The following is a 7,582-nucleotide window of genomic DNA, read 5'->3' on the forward strand; positions in this document are numbered from 1 at the left end:
TGTAATAGTTGATGTCATGTTTTGGTCCACATTTGTTTGGAAATGCGTATAACTGTCATTTGTCATTGGCATACCGCTGCATGTGCTACTGTGACATTAGTTTCCATGTTGTCCACTAAGTTTGTTTAATGTTTGCATTTGTCACCCAGCTCTCTGCCTCAAGAGTCCAGTCTGCCTTTCACAGCCTTTATTTCAAAGACCACATTGTAATTCATTTACTGTCCCGTAAAAAAAATTGTTGAAAAATGAAAAAGTATTAATAGTAATTTCTTACAAATAAGTGCTTTTGTGCAGGGTGGATTTTTCATATCGTGATTATCTGTTTTCATATTTTAATATATTGTAATAAGCAACTAGAACTAGATAGTGGGTGCTAACATGGCAACCGTTTAACCCTGCTGCGCCTTTACCTACCTATTGACAACAACAAAAGCTTTTTCACATATTTTTATTGGCTATTTTAGTCCATAGTATTTAAGCCTTGACAATATACATGCGCCACAGCTAATTTGCCCAAATAAAGATGACAATGGGGAAGGGAAATATTGATGATGGCCAGAAATTCAGTCAACACCAACTAGATCATTACTCCAGAGACAGAAGGTGAGGCAGAGACTCTAGAGGACAGGAAAGATAACATACAAGCAAAAAGTGACAATGTTTTTTTTTTCAAATGTTAAAGGATTGTGATAGTTTGTTTTCAGTTCATATTTAAGAGGACAATGACTCTTCTAAATGTGTAACATTTGCATATTGCAGGTCACAGCTCTGTGGCGAAGAAACAATTGTGAGGTGGTGGTTGCTGTTGTGAGGTCAACAGACAAAAAGTCCTCGTTCCTTCTCCAACATTCAAAGTTTAAAACTCTGCAGCCCCACAAATGCTTGTGGGTGAGGTAATAAATATGAGTCATAACATGACAATAAGCTTTAAAAAAAAATCCCAATTCTAAACATAGTGTAAAAAGATTCATACAGTATTAAGGATGAACATAGAAGTACATTAGATGTGCACCTAGCCAAGTCTAAGGACATGTAATATCATTATGTAGTAAACTGGAATGGGAGTAGAATGTTTCTGATGAAGTACACTTGAATATTTATGGCCCTTATTCTGTCACTTTAAAGTAAATAGTGAAGATGTGTCATCACGTAAACACAGTATTTTCAGCAATAACACACTTTTTTGACTACATAACACATTATGTATGATACTTAATCTCCCTAACAAGGCAGATATACAGTTGAAGTCGGAAGTTTACATACACCTCAGCTAATACATTTAAACTCCGTTTTTCACAATTCCTGACATTTAATCCTAGTAAAATATTCCCTGTCTTAGGTCAGTTAGGATCATCATTTTATTTTAAGAATGTGAAATGTCAGAATAATAGAAGAGAATTATTTATTTCAGCATTTCTTTCATCACATTCCCAGTGGGTCAGAAGTTTACATACACTCAATTAGTATTTGGTAGCAGAAAGAGGAGGAAGGGAAGCGCTACTAAGGTACACAATAGTACATTTTGATAGACAGAAGGTGCTCTTTGGTAAATTGGTCATCAAAAAGAAAGGAGGACCAAGGCACTCTTCATATAATTAATTAAAATGCCTTTATTAGTATGGCATGTTCAATAGAAAAAAAGTTTTACAAATCTGACGTGTTTCAGCTGCATGGCCTTCGTCAGGGAGTACAAAAAAAGAATACAATGTCCTCTTTTGAACAGCTTTTCCAAACAACCAGCTTAGTGGACAGCTTTGCCCTAATTAGAAGAGGGAGTGGTTACAAAATTGATTGGACACACCTAGTAAGCAATACTATACACATCAAAAAGTGAAATACTGTAGCTATGTTATCATAAAAATACAGCTCCAAGCTAGAAGTATCAGGACACTTAGAAAGGTAGTTCTAACCTTTAATATGACTGGGGAGAAGTGTCAAGAATAAGAAAGCAATATATTCCATAGTACACTAGTACACAGCAAAACATGAACAACAACAGTCTAAGGGCAATTGATCAAAATGTCCACTAGATGGCAGCAAATGGACCTATCACGACCCTACAGGAAGGGTGAGAAATCCATATCTTCATTTAAACCAGGGTATTTAGTGGCCTGTAGTTTGTAAATCCAAAAACTTTCCCTTTGGTTTAACTGTTTAAGAAGGTACCCTTTTCTAATAGAGGCCGGAATATGATCAATACCCAGAGCTAGTAGGGAGGCACCGTTGCCATGGAGTACGGATTTGTAGTACTTTGCCATGGGGTAGTCTTCGTTGCCTACCCGTACAGCGTACTTGTGTTCCACTAAGCGGTCTTGAAGGCGTCTCTTTGTCCGTCCAATGTAGAACACCTTGCACTGTGGACATTCAGACATTCAGACTTTAGACATGAATTGGGGACCCCGATCAGAAACTATATCCTCAGGCACCCCGTAGTGCCAGAATACGTGGGTGAACAGGGCCTCCGCAGTCTGTAGAGCCATAGGGAGACCGGGAAAAGGAAGGAGACGGCAGGACTTAGAAAACCGATCCACAACGACTAGGATCGTGGTGTTACTCCGCGAGGGTGGAAGATCCGTCAGGAAATCCACCGAGAGGTGTGACCACGGTCAGTGTGGAACCGGAAGGGGTTGTAATTTCCCTCTGGACAGGTGTCTAGGTGCCTTGCACTGTGCGCACACCGAACAGGAGGACACATTAACCCTCACGTCCTTGGCTAACGTGGGCCACATGTGTGCAACAGGGAGCTCTGGGTGAGTGGTGTGCCTACTCACCTGGGATGACCCACCAGCACTCCGCCTGCTACCTCTACCTCCTGTGGAACCCCCCCAGCACCGACCAGCAGTGTGCCCTCTGCGGCCACAGTTGGTGCAGGGAATGGTCCCCCCTCCGGCCCCCCTCATTGCAGCACCTCCCAACTCCATAGGCGTTGGATCAGGAGCGCTGGGGGATGGAACTGACGGACTCCGATCAGGACGTCGGCGGGAGGCCAACAGGTTATCCAACCGGATCGATAGGTCCACCAGCTGGTCCAGTGTAAGGGTGGTGTCCCTGCAGGCTAGCTCCTGACGAACGTCCTCTCATAAGCTACACGTGTAGTGATCGATCAGGGCCCGCTCATTCCATCCCGCGCTGGCCGCCAGAGTTCTAAAGTCCAGCGCAAAATCTTGAGGGCTCCTCATCCCCTGACGTAGATGAAATAGGCGTTCCCCCGCTGCTCTCCCCTCCGGGGGATGATCGAATACCGCCTGGAAATGGCGGGCGAACTCCTCATAATCATCCAACGTCTGACGTTCCCTGCCTAGATGGCGTTGGCCCATTCCAGGGCTTTACCGGTCAGACAGGAGATGAGGGCGCTCACTCTCTCGCATCCCGAAGGGGCTGGCTGGACAGATGCCAGGTAAAGCTACAGCTGGAGTTGGAACCCCTGACACCCGGCAGCTGTCCCATCATACGCCCTCAGGAGCGAGAGCTGAATCCCACCGGATCCTGATGACGGAGAGGTGGACATCACGGTAGGTAGTGGTGGAACCTGAGGAGACGACACAGGGTTCACGGAAAACCCCCTCTCTCCCATCGGTCCATGGTTTGCAGCACGTGCTGCAGAACGCGCTCCTCCATTTGAAGCGGAGGGATGGCTGCACCTGCTGACTCCATGTATATGGTGCGTGATTCTGTCAGAGTCTATCTAAAAGATAGCGAGGGAGTCAGGCGCAGGACACAGATAAGAGTAACAATCACTGATTTACTCAATCCAAAATGTAACAAAATCCCGTTCCAAACAAGGACAAAACAGGACTCAAAATACAACACACCGGAATACACAAAATACAATCACGCACAGAACAGAAAGGGAAACCAGAGGGTTAAATAAGGAACATAATTATGAGATGAGAACCAGGTGTGTAAACAGACAAAACAAAAGGAAAAATTAAACATGGATCTGTGGCGGCTAGAAAGCCGGTGACGTCAACCACCGAACTACGCCCGAACAAGGAAAGGGAACAACTTCGATGGAAGTCGTGACATTAAGTTTGCAGATGACACAACAGTGGTAGGCCTGATCACCGACAACGACGAGGCAGACTATAGGGAAGAGGTCAGAGACCTGGTTGTATTGTGCCACGACAACAACCTCTCCCTCAACGTGATTAAGACAAAAGAGATGATTGTGGACTACAAGAAAAGGAGGACTGAGAACACCCCCATGCTCACCGACGGGGCTGTAATGGAGCAGGTTTAGAGCTTCATGTTCCTTGGTGTCCACATCACCAACAAACTAACATGGTCCAAGCACACAGCACGACAAAACCTATTCTTCTAAGGAGACTGAAAAGATTTGGCATGGGTCCCTAGATCCTCAAAAGGTTCTACAGCTGCACCATCGAGAGCATCCTGACGGGTTGCATCACTGCCTGGTATGGCAACTGCTCGGCCTCTGACCACAAGGCACTACAGAGGATAGTGCATACGGCCCAGTACATCACTGGGCCAAGCTTCCTGCCATCCAGGACCTCTATACCAGGAGGTGTCAGAGGAAGGCCCTAAAAATTGTCAAAGACTCCAGCCACCCTAGTCATAGACTGTTCACTCTTCTACCGCATGGCAAGCGGTACTGGAGCGCCAAGTTTAGGTCCAAGAGGCTTTGAAACAGCTTCTACCCCCAAGCCATAAGACTCCTGAACATCTAATCAACTGGCTACCCAGACTATTTGCAATGCCCCCCTTTTACGCTGCTGCTACTCTCTGTTAATATCTATGCACAGTCACTTTAATAACTCTACCTACGCTATTGTTATTTTACTGCTGCTCTTTAATTATTTGTTACTTTGATTTTTGAGGTATTTTTCTTAAAACTGCATTGTTGGTTAAGGGCTAGTAAGTAAGCATTTCACTGTAAGCTCTACAACTGCTGTATTCAGCGCATGTGACAAATAAAAATGGATTTGATGTTGAATTTAAATATTAAAACAAATGTTTCAGACAGACAGCAAGGTTTATTCAAATCTCTGCTGTTAACAAAATGTTTGTTTAAAAGAAATGTGAGATAATGTCTAGATGCTTTTTATAGTGGAGATCAAGTTGATCAATTGCTTGGCTGGGCTGATGAGACAGTGGATTGCGCAGTCAGATGGAACAGAGTAAATAGGCATTTTAATGTCATAGATTTAGCCTGTGGTAACTTGTGGAATAGACACCGGCTGGAATGCGTTTTTAACCAATCAGCATTTAGGATTAGACCCACCTGTTGTATAATGTTTAGCAATTCCTCACATTGCTTCTGTGTATCATCAATAAGTTCCTCCTTCAGGTTTTGGACTGTTATGTCAGTGTTGCTCTGCCAGTTCTCCGGGAGCTGTGTATGTTCCTCATTCTTAAAATATGTCTCTATTACGTCTTCAAATTTTACACTTAGACTTGATTTGTGCTCAACCATAAATGTATCATTCTCCACATTTAATGTCTGGACTGAGGGACGCCTGGACTGAGGGGCAGCTCCGGACCAAGGGGCAGCTCCGGACCAAGGGGCAGCTCAGGACCGAGGGGCAGCTCAGGACCGAGGGGCAGCTCAGGACCGAGGGGCAGCTCAGGACCGAGGGGCAGCTCCGGACCGAAGGGCAGCTCCGGACTGAAAGGGCGATTCTGGCAGCGCCGACATGACGGACGGCTCTGGCAGCTCCCGGCTGACTGACGGCTCTGGCAGCTCCCGGCTGACTGACGGCTCTGGCAGCTCCCGGCTGACTGACGGCTCTGGCAGCTCCCGGCTGACTGACGGCTCTGGCAGCTCCCGGCTGACTGACGGCTCAGGACAGACTGGCGGCTCTGGCAGCTCAGGACAGACTGGCGGCTCTGGCAGCTCAGGACAGACTGGCGGCTCTGGCAGCCCAGGACAGACTGGCGGCTCTGGCAGCTCAGGACAGACGGGAGGCTCTGCCAGCTCAGGACAGACGGGAGGCTCTGGCAGCGCTGGAGAGGAGGAAGGCTCTGACAGCACTGGACAGACGGGAGCACCTGTAGGGAGTAGACGGAGAGACAGTCTGGTGCGGGGGGCTGCCATCGGAGGGCTGGTACGTGGAGGTGGCACCGGATAGACCGGACCGTGAAAGCGCACAGGAGGTCTCGAGCACCGAGCCTGCCCAACCTTACCTGGTTGAATGCTCCCCGTAGCCAGACCAGTGCGGTGAGGTGGAATAGCCCGCACTGGGCTGTGCTGGCGAAACGGTGACACCATGCGTAAGGCTGGTGCCATGTACACCAGCCCGAGGAGACGCACTGGAGACCAGATGAGCTGAGCCGGCTTCATGGCACCTGGCTCGATGCCCACTCTAGCCCAGCCGATACGAGGCGCTGCAATGTGCCGCACCGGGCTATGCACATGCACCTAACGGCATAACACGGTGCCTGCCCGGTCCCTCTCTCTCTCTGGTAAGAACGGGAAGTTGGTGCCGGTCTCCTACCTGCCTTCGCCACACTGCCCGTGTGCCCCCTCCCAATAATTTTTTGGGGCTGCCTCTCGGGCTTCCAGCCGCGCTGCCGTGCTGCCTCCTCATACCGCCGCCTCTCCGCTTTCGCTGCCTCCAGCTCAGCCTTGGGGCGGCGATATTCTCCAGCCTGTGCCCATGGTCCCTTGCCGTCCAAAATCTCCTCCCAAGTCCAGTTCTCCAAGTATCGCTGCCGCCGCTGCTGCTGCCCGTTACCAAGCTGCTTGGTCCTTTGGTGGTGGGTGATTCTGTAACGTTCTTCGTCGGGCGAAAGAGAGGAGGACCTAAATGCAGTGTGATGATTATCCATTTCAATAGAATACTTTAACAACGAACAAAAACAATAAACCGACAAAATGAACGAAGACGAAACAGTCCCGTAACGTGAACACAAACACAGGAAACAGGAATTATCACCCACACCCCACAATACAAAACAGGCTACCTAATATGGTTCCCAATCCACATTTTTTGTCCATTAAAATAACATCAAATTGATCAGAAATACAGTGTAGACATTGCTAATGTTGTAAATTACTACTGTAGCTGGAAACAGCAGATTTTTTTTATTTTTATGGAATATCTACATAGGCGCACAGAGGCCCATTATCAGAAACCATCACTCCTGTGTTCCAATGGCATGTTGTGTTAGCTAATCCAAGTTTATAATTTTAAAAGGCTAATTGATCATTAAAAAACCTTTTTTGCAATGATGTTAGCACAGCTGAAAACTGTTGTGCTGATTAAAGAAGTAATAAAACTGGCCTTCTTTAAGACCAGTTGAGTATCTGGAGCATCAGCATTTGTGGGTTTGATTACAGGCTCAAAATGGCCAGAAACAAATAACTTTTTCTGAAACTCATCAGTCTATTCTTGTTCTGAGAAATTAATGCTATTCCATGCGAGAAATTGCCAAGAAACTGAAGATCTCGTACAACGCTGTGTACTACACGCTTCACAGGACAGCACAAACAGGCTCTAACCAGAATAGAAAGAGTGGGAGGTTCCGGTGCACAAATGAGCAAGAGGACAAGTACATTAGTGTCTAGTTTGAGAAACAGACGCCTCACAAGTGCTAAACATTAAATAGTACCCGCAAAACA

This window comes from Oncorhynchus tshawytscha, linkage group LG09 (genome assembly GCF_018296145.1).
Source record: "Oncorhynchus tshawytscha isolate Ot180627B linkage group LG09, Otsh_v2.0, whole genome shotgun sequence".
Classification (NCBI taxonomy): domain Eukaryota; kingdom Metazoa; phylum Chordata; class Actinopteri; order Salmoniformes; family Salmonidae; genus Oncorhynchus; species Oncorhynchus tshawytscha.